General features: G+C 33.0%; 1 long non-coding RNA gene across 1 annotated transcript; it reads right to left on the minus strand.

Moving 5' to 3' along the window:
* Positions 1-314: 314 nt before the first annotated feature.
* LOC128170099 (uncharacterized) lies at positions 315-2783 on the minus strand. Its single transcript, XR_008241666.1, has 2 exons — positions 1611-2783; positions 315-623 (listed from the first exon to the last, which is right to left on the minus strand). It is a non-coding gene; the product is annotated as an uncharacterized LOC128170099 (long non-coding RNA).
* Between the last annotated feature and the right edge of the window lie 15405 nt (positions 2784-18188).

Below are 18188 nucleotides of genomic sequence, written 5' to 3' on the forward strand. Positions count from 1 at the left end.
TATACAAGTTTGACAATTTCTTACATTAAAATTAAATTTAAACAAACCTGGGTAGCTGGAGACGGATGAAAACTCCATGATAAATGTTCAAATTTGACATGTTTTTCTGCATTTGCATAATTATATACATTTAAAATGTAAAAATATGCTATTTCTTGTTCATTTCAAAAGTAATTATCATAGCAGTTGTTATATCCTGGTCAAATGTACATTTACATATCCTACATGTAATCTTAAAGGAGAAAATTAGAAACAGAGATGATATTTCAATTAAACACATCTAAATATCATTATAAAATACAAAATAAAGGAAACATAATTGCATACTTTTATTGAGAAACCAATTTTCACAACTAACAAATAAAAATTGTAAATTTCTTTAAACAGCCTTAATCTTGTTTGTCATAATTTCTTGTCAAACACAACAAGCATGATGCTATCTTAAAGTTCCATTATTGTTCACGCTTTATCGTATTGAATTTGAATTACCGGTAAAAAGTCTGTAAAACACAAGGAATCATGCATGTGGGTAAAGTTGAACAGGTAACCTCATGAGCTGAATCCACAAGAATGAACAAGTAAAAGCCATGTAGTCGCCATGTGGGAACAAGAGTCTTTTTGGGCTGAAATTTTAAAAAATCAATTAGCTGTGTTAACATACTAATAAAAGCTGTGTTTACATTAACATATGCAGAGACAGAGAGAGAAGTGAGGAGACAGACAGAGACACAAAGAGAGAGAGATTTACTCATTGTACGACTGCGACAGTCAATATTTCAATTCGAAAACTACAAATAAATATCACACATCCAAACAGCATCAGATTATAAGCTTCTGCTCTACCAAGTTTTGTCAATTCTACTGTTTTTTGGGGGGAATGAATTTAGCGAGAAATCAATTCTATGCATAATGCACATAAAATTTCATGAACTTTTTTACAAAGCTTTGTTATTCCGCTGAACATAGGGGGAAAAAATGTGCAATTGATATTATACGCTTATTTCAAAATTCAATGAACTGTTCATTTTTTTTCTACCTGACAGAGATATTTCTGTTACAAAATTAAATTGCTCTCTGACGCTTTGCCAAGATTCAAAGCACAAGAGAGAGAGAGAGAGAGAGAGAGAGAGAGAGAGAGAGATCTGGGCACAGTATCAATTATATCTGTCTTAATTTAAATTGTTTACATACAATGTAGATGTGATATGCATGAAAAATTACTCAAGAATGAAACAATATGTAAAAGAGATAAACTACACTAATTACAGCATTCTTCGTTTGTGTACCTTGGGGCCCCCAACCCTTTCAAAAGCACTGTTTTACAGGTTATGGTATGTAATTCAATACACATAGACATACCGGTATACATATATATAGTGAAATAACAAATAAAAATTCCAATCAGCGATGTGTAAAACAAAAACGTGCAAGTACACTTAACTAGATGAGATTTCACTGACTCTAATCCCCGCTTTTATATCGTGACGCACGTCACAACATAAAAGCAGAGGTTACGAGACTGGGAGTCAGAGGAATCTCGGGTTAGACTAAAAAGTGCAATTATTTTGAAAAGAAAAAGTCAACAGGACATAACCAATATTAAAACATACCTTTATAATCTCCCAAAGGAAAGTTGAGATGCATTTTCCACTATCGAAGTTTTGCAAGCCATGTTTCATATGAAAATGTGGACACTTTACTGTCAGCTGTTCGCAATCAAAACAAGGCGCGTGGACGTGGTGATCGTACGATATTTATTTCGATCAAAACAAACATGTTTGTGTTTGATATGCAGAGAACAAATTAACTTGTATAACTTGCATTTATGCATTTATTTTGTGAGTAAAATTATAATAAATAGGTGAATTGAAATATTTACAAACTCTTCATTCAATTATACATGTGTACGTGTTGTTCTATTATACAACAACTGTCTGACGAGCATGGCTTATATTGCACTTACGCTTATTTCAAGTCTCAGCAAAGTCTTTCTTAACTACCGTAATGACTTTCAATAGCTTTTCGCTGTTTAAATCGGGAACAGTGTGTTACTCCTGCTTCTTTTTTATTATGATTCAGATAAAAAAAAGTCGCTATTTTCTAAACTGGTATCACATATTCAACGTACTTATCAATCAAATTAACGATATCATTTCAATGCCCACGCTGATTAACTTTAATTTTTTTCAAATCAGATTTCTGTTTTATGATCAGCAGGCAATTTTCGAATTCGTTTGGAACGAGTTATTTTGACGTTGAGCTTAAGACTATTTTCTGAACCAAAAAACGCGGAATCAAAATTTCCGGAAAAATCAATTTTTGAACCCTGATATCTCTGCAATGCGTCATCCGAGTTTAAAACGGATTTCAGTTTAGTATTAAGCATGAAAAACACTATAAATAGCATCAACTTTTTAAGTTAACACAAAAAATTGAAAATTTCGAAAATTTTGAAATACTCCCAGTTTGGACCGGAAGTGACGGAAGGTGAATTCCAGCCTTATGTCCCAATAAAAATGATCAATGTATGAACACAGAAAATTTTAAGTCTCTATCTTAAAGCGTTTTTGAAAAACGCCCTGGACAAAATCACTTTTTAAAAGTTTTAAAATTGACGTAACGTAAAAACGGAAGTGAGGCTGTAATGGAAACTTACACATCTTTAAGGGACGATAATGTCACGTAACCTCTGAAAGTTTCATTGAAATCGGTTGAAAACTTTTTAAGATATGAAGCTTCAAAAAAGTCAGAAAAATAAAGAAAAAGAATAATAATAATAATAATAACTAGAGCAAAGCTCGTTGCAAAGCAACGAGTGGGTCTTCCGTTAATGTCGGAAGTAAAGCTGGAAGTTCCTGTAAGAAGCAGAGCTCTTAAACCAATAACAATAGTAACTAAAATAAAAAGATGAAAAAATCGAATTATTCCTGGTACGACTTAATTGATCCGAATGATTTTAAGTACGACGTTACAAAAACCTTTCCGATTTCAAGAACGACTTAATAAAAAAAAATTCCGAATGTGTTCAAGTACGACTTAACAATTATTTTTGGTACGAGTTAATTTTACTTTGAACATTACACTATTTTTTAAACCAAGGACGCGGAATCAAAATTTCCGGAAAAATCAATTTTTAAACCCCGATATCTCTGTAATGCGTCGTTCGATTTCCAAACGGATTTCAATTTCGTGTTCAGCATAACCAACTCTACAAACCGCATAAACATTTGAAATTTAAACGAAAAATTCGAAAATTCGAAAATTTGTAAACACTTCCGGTTTGGACCGGAAGTGACGGAAACTAAATTCCAGCCTTATGTCCAAATAAAAACGATCAATGCTTCAACACAAAAAATTCCAAGTCTCTATTTTGAAGCATTTTTGAAAAACGCCCTGGACAAAATCACTTTTTTAAAATTTAAAAATTGACGTAACGTAAAAACAGAAGTGACGTTGGAGTTGAAAATTTAACATCTTTGAGGCACAATAATGCTTCTTAATCCCTGAAAGTTTTATGTAAATCTGTTGAAAACTTTTTGAGATATTAAGCTTTAAAAAAGTCAGAAAAATAAAGAAAAAGAAAAATAATAATAATAAAAAGAAACAATAGAATAACAAGAGGGTCTTCCGTTGGAAACGGAAGACCCTAATAAAAAGAAACAATAGAATAACAAGAGGGTCTTCCGTTGGAAACGGAAGACCCTAATAATAACTAGACACGATCTCGTTGCGAGCAACGAGGAGGTCTTCCGTCCGATTTTTAGAATAAGGAATGACCTTACTCTTGATCTTCGTCAACGAAACTTATCCGGAAAAGGAGGCGGAATCTTTGAGTGTAATGGGTGAAAGACTACTATCCCTTTGGTGTCCCTTATTTGAGGGATCAGCTCCTTTTCATTCATTTTAGTTAAAGGGTATTATTGTGTACCGCTAATAAGTGTTTAGAAATTGGTTACCGTTTTTTGAGATATCTGGGAAAAATCGTTTTGATATCCGGTCCTTAAACTCCTTTTAGGGTCCAGAAAAACAAACAATACATGGTTGTACATTGTTAAGCACATTATTTTGAGCATCTTTTGTCAAATACTGCTTTCCAGAATTTTCCTCTATTTCGAGATATTGAAGATCAAAGTGTTGGACTTTTTGCCCCTTAAAATCCCTAATTACATAACATAGGAGGAAATGATTACCATGTATAGGTTAAAAAAAACCATTAGAATGAACATAATTGCTTCTATAACGTATCACAAAATAGTTCACGGTAAAAAGTTATCAGTAAAAGACTTTAGAGCTCCCTCAGCCCCTTATTTTAAGGGCCAGCCCCTTTTTCATGATTTCAAATGAAAGCTCTAATCAATTCAAACATATTTTGTTCAACAAGTGTTTACAAATTTTGTACCGTTCTCGAGATATCTTGAAAGGGTCGTTTTAGGGGCCGACCCTGTAACTCCTTTTAGGGACCGCATAACAAAGAAATTATGGTTGAAAGCAACGAGTGGGTCTTCCTTTAATGTCAGAAGTAAAGCTGGAAGTTCCTGTAAGAAGCAGAGCTCTTAAACCACAACAAGAGTAACGAAAATAAAAAGATGAAAAAATCGAATTATTCCTGGTAGGACTTAACAAAATACGAATGATTTTAAGTACGACTTAACAAAAACCTTTCCGATTTTAAGAACGACTCAACAAAAAAATCCGAATGTGTTCAAGTACGACTTAACAATTATTTTTGGTACGAGTTAATTTTAATATGAACATTACGCTTTTTTTCAAACCAAGGAAGTGGAATCAAAATTTCCGGAAAAATCAATTTTTAAACCCCGATATCTCTGTTATGCATCGTCCGATTTTAAAACGGCTTTCAGTGTTAGATTCAGCTTAATAAGCTCTACAAAACGCATATTCGTTTTTGATTTGTTCAGAAAATTCATTTTTTCGAAAAATTTGTTTCATTTCCGGTTTCGACCGGAAGTGACAGATTTTCATTTCCAGCCTTATTACAGAGGTAAATCAACCAAATCATAACCATTGAAAATTTCAAGCCTCTATCTAAAGCGTTTTTGAGAAACGCCGCGGACAAAATGACTTTTTGAAAATTTTAAAAATGACGTTACGTCGAAACGGAAGTGAAGTTGTTGAGAAATTATTAACATCTTTGAGGGATAATAGTTTCACATTATCTCTGAAAATTTCATCAAAATCGGTTGGAAACTTTTTGAGTTATAAAGCCGAGAATGAGTCAGAAAAAAAAAAAAAGTATAATAATAAAAAGAAACCGAAGAATAACAAGAGGGTCTTCCGTTGAAAACGGAAGACCCTAACTAGAGCAAAGCTCGTTGCAAAGCAACGAGTGGGTCTTCCGTTAATGTCAGAAGTAAAGCTGGAGTTTCTGTAAGAAGCAGAGCTCTAAAACCATTAACAAGAGTAACTAAAATAAAAAGATGAAAAAATCGAATTATTCCTGGTACGACTTAACAAAATCCGAATGATTTTAAGTACGACTTAACAAAAACCTTTTTGATTTTAAGAACGACTTAACAAAAAAAATCCGAATGTGTTTAAGTACGACTTAACAATTATTTTTGGTACGAGTTAACTTTACGATTAACATTATGCTATTTTTTAAACCAAGGACGCGGAATCAAAATTTCCGGAAAAATCAATTTTTAAACCCCGATATCTCTGTAATGCATCGTCCGATTTTAAAACGGCTTTCAGTGTTAGATTCAGCTTAATAAGCTCTACAAAACACATATACATTTTTGATTAAATCAGAAAATTCATTTTTTCGAAAAATTTGTTTTACTTCCGATTTCGACCGGAAGTGATAGATTTTCATTTCCAGCCTTATTACAGAGGTAAATCGATCAAATCATAACCATTCAAAATTTCAAGCCTCTATCTTAAAGCGTTTTTGAGAAAAGTCCGGGACAAAATGACTTTTTGAAATTTTTAAAAATGACGTCACGTCAAAACGGAGGTGACGTTCTCTTTAAAACTTTTACATTTTTGAGGGACGCCAACTTGCAAAAATCTCTGAAAATTTCATCAAAATTGGTTTAAAACTTTTTGAGTTATGAAGCAAAAAAGGAGTCAGAAGAAAAGAAAAAGAATAATAACTAGAGCAAAGCTCGTTGCAAAGCAACGAGTGGGTCTTCCGTTAATGTCGGAAGTAAAGCTGGAAGTTCCTGTAAGAAGCAGAGCTCTTAAACCAATAACAAGAGTAACTAAAATGAAAAGATAAAAAAAATCGAATTATTCCTGGTACGACTTAACAAAATACGAATGATTTTAAGTACGACTTAACAAACACCTTTCCGATTTCAAGAACAACTTAACAAAAAAAATCCGAATTGTTCAAGTACGACTAAACAATAATTTTTGGTACGAGTTAATATTACTTTGAACATTACGCTATTTTTTAAACCAAGGACGCGGAATCAAAATTTCCGGAAAAATCAATTTTTAAACCCCGATATCTCGGTAATGCATCGTCCGATTTTAAAACGGCTTTCAGTGTTTGATTCAGTTAATTAAGCTCTACAAAACACATATTCATTTTTCATTTGATCAGAAAATTCATTTTTTCGAAAAATTTGTTTCACTTCCGGTTTCGACCGGAAGTGACAGATTTTCATTTCCAGCCTTATTACAGAGGTAAATCGACCAAATCATCACCATTGAAATTTTCAAGCCTCTTTCTTAAAGCGTTTTTGAGAAAAGTCCGGGACAAAATGACTTTTTGAAATTTTTAAAAATGACGTCACGTCAAAACGGAGGTGACGTTCTTTATAAAACTTTTACATTTTTGAGGGACGCCAACTTGCAAACACCTCTGTAAATTTCATCAAAATCGGTTAAAAACTTTTTGAGTTATGAAGCAAAAAAGGAGTCAGAAGAAAAGAAAAAGAATAATAACTAGAGCAAAGCTCGTTGCAAAGCAACGAGTGGGTCTTCCGTTAATGTCGGAAGTAAAGCTTGAAGTTCCTGTAAGAAGCAGAGCTCTTAAACCAATAACAAGAGTAACAAAAATAAAAAGATGAAAAAAATCGAATATTCCTGGTACGACTTAACAAAATACGAATGATTTTAAGTACGACTTAACAAAAACCTTTCCGATTTTAAGAACGACTTAACAAAAAACAATCCGAATGTGCTCAAGTACGACTTAGCAATTATTTTTGGTACGAGTTAATTTTACTTTAAACATTACACTATTTTTTAAACCAAGGACGCGGAATCAAAATTTCCGGAAAAATCAGTTTTTAAACCCCGATATCTCTGTAATGCATCGTCCGATTTTAAAACGGCTTTCAGTTTTAGATTCAGCTTAATAAGCTCTACAAAACACATATACATGTTTGATTCAATCAGAAAATTCATTTTTTCGAAAAATTTGTTTCACTTCCGGTTTCGACCGGAAGTGATAGATTTTTATTTCCAGCCTTATTACAGAGGTAAATCGATCAAATCATAATCATTCAAAATTTCAAGCCTCTATCTTAAAGCGTTTTTGAGAAAAGTCCGGGACAAAATGACTTTTTGAAAATTTTAAAAATGACGTCACGTCAAAACGGAGGTGACGTTCTCTTTAAAACTTTAACATTTTTGAGGGACGCTAACTTGCAAAAATCTCTGAAAATTTCATCAAAATCGGTTTAAAACCTTTTGAGTTATGAGGCAAAAAAGGAGTCAGAAGAAAAGAAAAAGAACTAGAGCAAATCTCGTTGCAAAGCAACGAGTGGGTCTTCCGTTAATGTCGGAAGTAAAGCTGGAAGTTCCTGTAAGAAGCAGAGCTCTTGAACCAATAACAAGAGTAGCTTAAATGAAAAGATGAAAAAATCGAATTATTCCTGGTACGACTTAACAAAATCCGAATTATTTTAAGTACGACTTAACAAAAATCTTTCCGATTTCAAGAACGACTTAACAAAAAAATCCGAATGTGTCCAAGTACGACTTAACAATTATTTTTGGTACGAGTTAATATTACTTTGAACATTACGCTATTTTTTAAACCAAGGACGCAGAATCAAAATTTCCGGAAAAATCAATTTTTAAACCCCGATATCTCTGCAATGCATCGTCCGATTTTAAAACGGCTTTCAGTGTTAGATTCAGCTTAATAAGCTCTACAAAACACATATACATTTTTGATTAAATCAGAAAATTCATTTTTTCGAAAATTTTGTTTTACTTCCGGTTTCGACCGGAAGTAATAGATTTTCATTTCCAGCCTTATTACAGAGGTAAATCGATCAAATCATAACCATTCAAAATTTCAAGCCTCTATCTTAAAGCGTTTTTGAGAAAAATCCGGGACAAAATGACTTTTTGAAATTTTTAAAAATGACGTCACGTCAAAACGGGAGTGACGTTCTCTTTAAAACTTTAATATTTTTGAGGGACGCCAACTTACAAAAATCTCTGAAAATTTCATCAAAATCGGTTAAACACTTTTTGAGTTATGAAGCAAAAAAGGAGTCAGAAGAAAAGAAAAAGAATAATAATAATAATAATAAAAAGAAACCGAAGAATAACAAGAGGGTCTTCCGTTGAAAACGGAAGACCCTAATAATAGCTAGAGCAAAGCTCGTTGCAAAGCAACGAGTGGGTCTTCCGTTAATGTCGGAAGTAAAGCTGGAAGTTCCTGTAAGAAGCAAAGCTCTTAAACCAATAACAAGAGTACCTTAAATAAAAAGATGAAAAAATCGAATTATTCCTGGTACGACTTAACAAAATCCGAATGAATTTACGTACGACTTAACAAAAACCTTTCCGATTTCAAGAACGACTTAACAAAAAAAAATCCGAATGTGTTACAGTACGACTTAACAATTAATTTTTAGGTACAAGCTAATTTAACCAAGAACTTGATACTAATTTCTTAACCAAAAACGCGGAATCAAAATTTCCGGAAAAATCATTTTTTGAACTCGTATATCTCTGTAATGCATCGTCTGATTTTAAAACGGCTTTCAGTGTTAGATTCAGCTAAATAAGCTCTATAAAACACATATTCATTTTCGATTTGATCAGAAAATTCATTTTTTCGAAAAATTTGTTTCACTTCCGGTTTCGACCGGAAGTAGCCGATTTTCATTTCGAGCCTTATTACAGAAGTAAATTGACCAAATCATAAGCATTGAAAATTTCAAGCCTCTATCTTAAAGCGTTTTTGAGAAACGCCGCGGACAAAATGACTTTTTTAAAATTTTAAAAATGACGTAACGTTAAAACGGAAGTGACATTTTCAAAGAAACTTCATAAACTTTGAGGTATTATAATTGCACATAATCTCTGAAAGTTTCATTAAAATCGGTTGTAAACTTTTTGAGTTATAAAGATGAAAAGGAGTCAGAAAAAAAAATAAAAAGAATAATAATAATAATAGAAAGAAACCGAAGAATAACAAGAGGGTCTTCCGTTGAAAACGGAAGACCCTAATAAAAAGAAACAATAGAATAACAAGAGGGTCTTCCGTTGGAAACGGAAGACCCTAATAATAATTATAAAAAGAAACCGAAGAATAACAAGAGGGTCTTCCGTTGAAAACGGAAGACCCTAATAATAAAAAGAAACCGAAGAATAACAAGAGGGTCTTCCGTTGAAAACGGAAGACCCTAACTAGACACGATCTCGTTGCGAGCAACGAGGAGGTCTTCCGTCTGATTTTAGAAATTGAGATTTATGTTCGATCTTGATTTTGCTATTTAACAGCTATACATGATTTGAAACAGGAAAAGAGGATCTTCATTTTAAGTGCCTGATACTATTTTGTTTCAGGTGTAAGAGTTTTGTTCAACAAGTGCTTAGAAATTCGTCACCGTTCTTGAGATATTTCAGAAATAATATTTTAGGGGCCGGACCTTTTCTCCTTATTGGGGCCGCTGAACAAAAATTGTAAGGTTGCATGTTATTAGGTACATTATTTTGAGCATCTTTTCTTTTATACTGCATTTCAAAATATTTTTTCTTTTTGAGATATAGGTTATCAAATTTTTGGACTTTTGCCCCTAAAAATCCTTAATTACGTAACACATGAGAAAAATCATTATAATGTTAGGCTACATAACTGTTAGATAAACATATTTGCTTCTATAATCTATTACGAAATACCCCTCGGTAAAGAACTATAGGAAAAAGACTTTAGAGCCCTCTAGGTCCCTAATATTAGGGGCCAGCCCCTTTTTCATGATATCAAATGAAAGGTCATTTGATTATAAAGACATTTTGTTCAACAAGTGTTCAGAAATCCGTTACCATTCTTGAGATATCTCAGAAAGAATATTTTAGGGGCCGGTCCCTTATCTCCTTATTGGGGCCGCTGAATCAAATTTTTTAGCCTGCATGTTGTTAAGGACATCATTTTGAGCATCTTTTCTTTTATACTGCATTTCAAAATATTTTTCCGTTTTGAGATATAGGTGGTCAAAGTTTTGGACTTCTGACCCCTAAAAACCCCTAATTACGTAACATATGAGAAAATCGTTATGCTGCTTGGCTTCATATTTGTAAGATAAACATATTTGCTTATATAATTTATTACAAAATATCCCTCGGTAAAGAGTTATGGGTAAAAGACTTTAGAGCCCTTTAGGTCCCTCATTTGAGGTGCCAGCCCCTTTTTCCTGATATCAGCAGAAAGGTCTTGTAAATATAAACTTTTTTTACATTACATGTTTTAACAAAATATTTTCCAGAAAAGAGATAAAGAGAGAAAAGCACAAAAAATTACGACGCTTTTTTAATGTCAATTTTCGAGCCATAGCGAGCTTTGGCGCCAGTAGTGCTAAACATACAAAACAACAATCATGCAAAACTTCAATCTTTCGTTTACCACCCGTAGAAATTTGAGCTCAAAATCTCTTATAGTTTAGGAGAACGGCCGCAGACAAAATACCCATATAAAAAATAGAAAAATCTCAATATCTCCAAAACGGATGTGACGTCATCAGTGCAAAAAATTTGCTATCAAGTTCAGACCACTATCTATTACATCTGAAAATTTTATGGAGATCGGTTGAGCCGTTTCTGAGAAATCGCGTGCACAAAAATGGGAAGAAAAAAAAAGAATAAAAACTAGAGCAAAGCTCGTTGCAAAGCAACGAGTGGGTCTTCCGTTAATGTCGGAAGTAAAGCTGAAAGTTCGTGTAAGAAGCAGAGCTCTTAAAACAACGGCAAGAGTAACTTAAATAAAAAGATAAAAAAAAATCGAATTATTCCTGGTACGACTTAACAAAATACGAATGATTTTAAGTACGACTTAACAAAAACTTTTCCGATTTCAAGTACGACTTAACAAAAAAAAATCCGAATGTGTTCAAGTACGACTTAACAATTATTTTTGGTACGAGTTAATTTTATTTTGAACATTACGCTATTTTTTAAACCAAGGACGCGGAATCAAAATTTCCGGAAAAATCAATTTTTAAACCCCGATATCTCTTTAATGCATCGTCCGATTTTAAAACGGCTTTCAGTGTTAGATTCAGCTTAATAAACTCTACAAAACACATATTCATTTTTGATTTGATCAGAAAATTCATTTTTTCGAAAAATTTATTTCACTTCCGGTTTCGACCGGAAGTGACAGATTTTCATTTCCGGCCTTATTACAGAGGTAAATCGATTAAATCATAACCATTGATAATTTCAAGCCTCTATCTCAAAGCGTTTTTGAGAAAAGTCCGGGACAAAATGACTTTTCAAAATTTTTAAAAATGACGTTACGTCAAAACGGAGGTGACGTTCTCTTTAAAACTTTAACATTTTTGAGGGACGCCAACTTGCTAAAAACCTCTGAAAATTTCATCAAAATCGGTTAAAAACCTTTTGAGTTATGAAGCAAAAAAGGAGTCAGAAGAAAAGAAAAAGAATAATAACTAGAGCAAAGCTCGTTGCAAAGCAACGAGTGGGTCTTCCGTTAATGTCAGAAGTAAAGCTTGAAGTTCCTGTAAGAAGCAGAGCTCTTAAACAAATAACAAAAGTAATAAAAAGAAAAAGATGAAAAAATCGAATTATTCCTGGTACGACTTAACAAAATCCGAATGATTTTAAGTACGAATTAACAAAAACCTTTTTGATTTTAAGAACGACTTAACAAAAAAAATCCGAATGTGTTTAAGTACGACTTAACAATTATTTTTGGTACGAGTTAACTTTACGATTAACATTATGCTATTTTTTAAACCAAGGACGCGGAATCAAAATTTCCGGAAAAATCAATTTTTAAACCCCGATATCTCTGTAATGCATCGTCCGATTTTAAAACGGCTTTCAGTGTTAGATTCAGCTTAATAAGCTCTACAAAACACATATACATTTTTGATTAAATCAGAAAATTCATTTTTTCGAAAAATTTGTTTTACTTCCGATTTCGACCGGAAGTGATAGATTTTCATTTCCAGCCTTATTACAGAGGTAAATCGATCAAATCATAACCATTCAAAATTTCAAGCCTCTATCTTAAAGCGTTTTTGAGAAAAGTCCGGGACAAAATGACTTTTTGAAATTTTTAAAAATGACGTCACGTCAAAACGGAGGTGACGTTCTCTTTAAAACTTTTACATTTTTGAGGGACGCCAACTTGCAAAAATCTCTGAAAATTTCATTAAAATCGGTTAAAAACCTTTTGAGTTATGAGGCAAAAAAGGAGTCAGAAGAAAAGAAAAAGAATAATAACTAGATACGATCTCGTTACGAGTAACGAGTAGGTCTTCCGTTCAATTTTTTAAGCGATTCGATTAAAATATCAATGAAATTTCAGAATTCTCCCTCAACCACTTCCTTTTTGATAATGTATACAATTGTCAATATCCTTTAAAATGCTTAACAAAAGTTTTGCTTTTTAACATACAGCACATTAAGATTTAAGATTTTAGTCCCCTAAAATCTCTAATAAGATCATCAATGGGTTTGGAAATGAGTTTTACAAACTGATATTGCTGCGATCAACAACTTTGTTTCAATAATGCATTACAAAATCTTGATCGTTTTTATGGTATGTGTAATAGAGTATAGGCGTCTACTGGCCCCTAATTTAAGGGGCCAGCCCCTTTTTCTTGGTTTCATACGAAAGGTCTCATACGAAAGGTCTAATGAATACTAACATTTTTCGTTCTTACACCTATCTTAAATTGTTGTTCATTTTTTAGATAAAAATGAGTGAATATTTTAGGGGCCAGCCCTCTAGATCCTTAATGGGGACAGACATTGTTTTTTTGATTAGTGGGAATCGATTAGAATCATTAATGCAAACATTTTCTCTTCTACAATGCCTAACAAAATATGTTTCCATCTCTGAATAGATTGCATCAAAGTTTAAGTACTTTGGCCCCTCAAAATCCCTAATTACGTAATAAATGGGCGTGGCATTGATTTTTCTGATAGATATTGTTACGATCAAAAACTTTGCTTCTATAATGCATTAAAAAATGTTTTTCGTTTTTAAGTTATTTGTAATAGAGTTTACGAGTGTCTTGGCCCCTAATTTAAAGGGCCAGCCCCTTTTTCTTGATTTTGTTGAAAAGGTCTTAAGAATACTAACACATTTTGTTCTTGTACTTATCAGAAATTGTTGTTCAGTTTTGAGATACAAATGATTGATTATTTTAGGGGCCAGCCCTTTAGATCCTTTATGGGGACAGACATTGGTGTTTTGATTGGTGGAATCGATTAGAATCATTAATGCAAATATATTCTATTCTACAATGCCTAACAAAATATGTTTCCATCTCTGAATAGATTGCATCAAAGTTTAAGTACTTTGGCCCCTAAAAATCCCTAATAACGTAATAAATAGGCGTGGCATTAATTTTTTCTGATAGATAGTGGTACGATCAACAACTTTGCTTCTATAATGCATTACAAAATCTTTATCGTTTTTAAGATATGTATAATAGAGTTTACGAGTGTATTGGCCCCTAATTTAAAGGGCCAGCCCCTTTTTCTTGATTTTGTTGGAAAGAACTTTTTATTCCCTACCACTTTTGTTATATATGTCTTAACAAAATATCAACTGATAAAAAGATACAGATCAAAACGTATGAAAATTTTGAAAAAAAAATTGTACCCAATTTTTGTGCCTAGGCGAGCTCCAAGAAATGGCGACACTGGCGTAAAACAAATAAATAGGGCACAACTTCAAACTATAGTTTACATATCCTGAAAATTTTATAATCATATCTCTGATAGTTTCTGAGATCAGCTCTGCACAAAATATGTCGTAAAAAACTACAAAATCGCGGATAAATCGGTACCGGAAGTGACGACAACAAAAATTTCAAAAACATATAAAATTCAGATCATGCCTCATTATCTGTGAAAAAATGATTGAAATCGGACGAACAGTTTTCGAGAAATCGCGTGCACAAAATTTGGAAAAAAATAATAATAATAATAACTAGATACGATCTCGTTACGAGTAACGAGTAGGTCTTCCTTGCGATTTTTGTTGTAAACCATACCATGAATAATCGATATTATTTCAGAATTATCCCCCCCCCCCCTACACTTTCAGATAATGTATACAAATCCCTTATTACGTAATAAATGGCTGTGGCAATGAGTTTTCCAGATGAATATTGCTACAATCAACAACTTTGCTACTATAATGCATTACAAAATCTTAATCGTTTTTATGTAATTTGTAATAGACTTTACGAGTCTCTTCCCCCCCCCCCCCCAAAAAAAGGGGCAAGTCCCTTTTTCTCGATATCTTTGAAATGGTCATAAGAATACTAACAATTTTTGTTCTTACACCCATCCAAAATTGTTGATCATTTTTGAGATACAAATGTTTGAATATTTTAGGGGTCAGCCCTCTAGATCCTTAATGGGGACAGATATTCGTGTTTTGATAATAGGAATCGATTTAAATCATAAATTCAAATACTTTCTCTTCTATGATGTCTAACAAAATATGTCTACTTCTCTAGTTATATTGCGTCAAAGTTTAAGTACTTTGGCCCTTAAAAATCCCTAATTACGTAAAAAATGGGCGTGGCAATAATTTTTTCTAATAGATATTGGTACGATCAACAACTTTGCTTCTATAATGCATTACAAAATTTTTATCGTTTTTAAGTTATTTGTAATAGAGTTAATGACTGCCTTGGCCCCTAATTTAAGGGGCCAGCCCCTTTTTCTTGATTTCTTTGAAAAGGTCTTAAGAATACTAACATTTTTTGTTCTTACACCCATTCAAAATTGTTGATCATTTTTGAGATACAAATGTTTGAATATTTTAGGGGCCAGCCCTCTAGATCCTTAATGGGGACGGAAATTCGTGTTTTGATAAGTGGAATCGATTTAAATCATAAATTCAAACATTTTCTCTTCTATGATGTCTAACAAAATATTTCTACTTTTTTAGTTATATTGCGTCAAAATCTAAGTACTCTGGCCCCTAAAAATCCCTAATTACGTAATAAATGGGCGTGGCAATGATTTTTTCTAATAGATATTGGTACGATCAACAACTTTGCTTCTATAATGCATTACAAAATTTTTATCGTTTTTAAGTTATTTGTAATAGAGTTTAAGAGTGCCTTGGCCCCTAATTTTTGGGGCCAGCCCCTTTTTCTTGATTTTGTTGGAAAGAACTTATGATTATCTACCACTTTTGTTATATATGTGTTTACAAAATATCAACTGATAAAAAGATATAGTTCAAAACGTATGAAAATTTTGGATAAAAATTCGTACCCAATTTTCGTGCCTAGGCGAGCTCCAAGAAATGGCGCCACTGGCGTAAAACAAAATAATAGTGCACAACTTTAGACTTTAGACTATCTATCCTGAAAATTTCATAGTCATATCTCTGATACTTTCTGAGATCAGCTCTGCACAAAATAGGTCCTAAAAAAACTACAAAATGGCCGATAAATCGATACCGGAAGTGATGACAACAAAAATTTCAAAAACATATAACATTCAGATCATGACTCATAATCTGTGAAAAAATTGCTGAAATCGGCTGAATAGTTTTCGAGAAATCGCGTGCACAAAATTTGGAAAAAATAATAATAATAACTAGATACGACCTCGTTACGAGTAACGAGTAGGTCTTCCGTCCGAGTTTTTTTTTTTTAAGATAAAATGATACCATGAGATATCGATACAATTTCAAAATTACCCCCCCCCCCCAAAAAAAAAAAAAAATTTGAAGATAAAGAATAAAAACCCTAATTACGTCAGACATGGGCCTGACGATGACTCTTTCAAACCGATAATGTAGAGATCAACAACTTTGATTTTTATAATGCATAACAAAATATTTATCGTTTTCAAGTTATTCGTAATAGAATTTACGAGTCTCTTGGTCCCTAATTAAAGGGGCAAGCCCCTTTTTCTTGATTTTATTGGATAGAACTTTTGATTCTCTACTACTTTTGTTCTATATGTCTTGTCAAAATATCAACTGATAAAAAGATACTGATCAAAACATATGGAAATTTTGATTCGAAATCTGTACCCCATTTTTGTGCCTAAGCGAGCTCCAAGGAATAGCGCCACTGGTGCAAAACAACTAAATAGTGCACAACTTCAAACCATGCTCTACCTATCCTGAAAATTTCAAAGTCATATCTCTTATAGTTTCTGAGATCAACTCTGCACAAAATTGGTCGTAAAAAATTACACAATCGACCGTAAATCCGGACCGGAAGTGACGACGACAAAAAATTCAAAAACATATGAAATTCAGAAAATTTCCCATCATCTGTGAAAAAATTGTTCAGATCGGTTGAGTAGTTTTCGAGAAATCGCGTGCACAAAATTTGGAAAAAAAAAATAATAATAAACAGTACGAAAACAATAAGGTCTTCCGTTGGAAACGGAAGACCTTAATAACTAGATACTACCTCGTTACGAGTAACGAGTAGGTCTTCCGTCCGATTTTTTTTTTTTAGATAAAATGATACCATGAGATATCGATACAATTTCAAAATTACCCCCCCCCCCCAAAAAAAAAAAAAAAATTTGAAGATAAAGAATAAAAACCCTAATTACGTCAGACATGGGCCTGACGATGACTCTTTCAAACCGATAATGTAGAGATCAACAACTTTGATTTTTATAATGCATAACAAAATATTTATCGTTTTCAAGTTATTCGTAATAGAATTTACGAGTCTCTTGGTCCCTAATTAAAGGGGCCAGCCCCTTTTTCTTGATTTTATTGGATAGAACTTTTGATTCTCTACTACTTTTGTTCTATATACTTGTCAAAATATCAACTGATAAAAAGATACTGATCAAAACATATGGAAATTTTGATTCGAAATCTGTACCCCATTTTTGTGTCTAAGCGAGCTCCAAGGAATAGCGCCACTGGTGCAAAACAACTAAATAGTGCACAACTTCAAACCATGCTCTACCTATCCTGAAAATTTCAAAGTCATATCTATTATAGTTTCTGAGATCAACTCTGCACAAAATTGGTCGTAAAAAATTCCAAAATCGACCGTAAATCCGGACCGGAAGTGACGACGACAAAAAATTCAAAAACATATAAAATTCAGATAATTTCCCATCATCTGTGAAAAAATTGTTCAGATCGGTTGAGTAGTTTTCGAGAAATCGCGTGCACAAAATTTGGAAAAAAAAAATAATAATAAACAGTACGAAAACAATAAGGTCTTCCGTTGGAAACGGAAGACCTTAACTAGACACGATCTCGTTGCGAGCAACGAGGAGGTCTTCCGTTCGATTTTTAGAATGAAATATGACATCATCGACTTTGATTTTCGACAACAAAACATGTTGTTATACCCCTGTACAACAGTTACTATATAACTCTATACGAAAAAAAGTCTAGCATTTCGACTGTTGGACTGGAACTCTTAGATTGGAACTGTTAAAATCGACTGTTAAAAAAGACTGTTGACCGGTGACGTCACATTCCGCGAAAACGTGTTATTGATTAGAAGGGGTATAACAAAACAGTTGTTGACTGTGTCTCGGGCAACAGTTGATCTGTCGGACCGGCTCGCAAACTGTTGCCCGCGGCCTTCGACCCCAGTCAACAACTGTATATTATGGAAAAAGGAGTGAAGTACTAATGATTTATTGTATCGCTTTTTATAAGTTCTCTTGCTTTTTTAGATACTTGCATTTCTTTTAATTAAGATAGAAAAGATCAAAGTTGTTTACCTCTGGTCCCTAAAAACCCTAATTGGGTAACGCAA

This window comes from Crassostrea angulata, unplaced genomic scaffold (genome assembly GCF_025612915.1).
Source record: "Crassostrea angulata isolate pt1a10 unplaced genomic scaffold, ASM2561291v2 HiC_scaffold_313, whole genome shotgun sequence".
In the NCBI taxonomy this organism is placed as follows: Eukaryota; Metazoa; Mollusca; class Bivalvia; order Ostreida; family Ostreidae; genus Magallana; species Magallana angulata.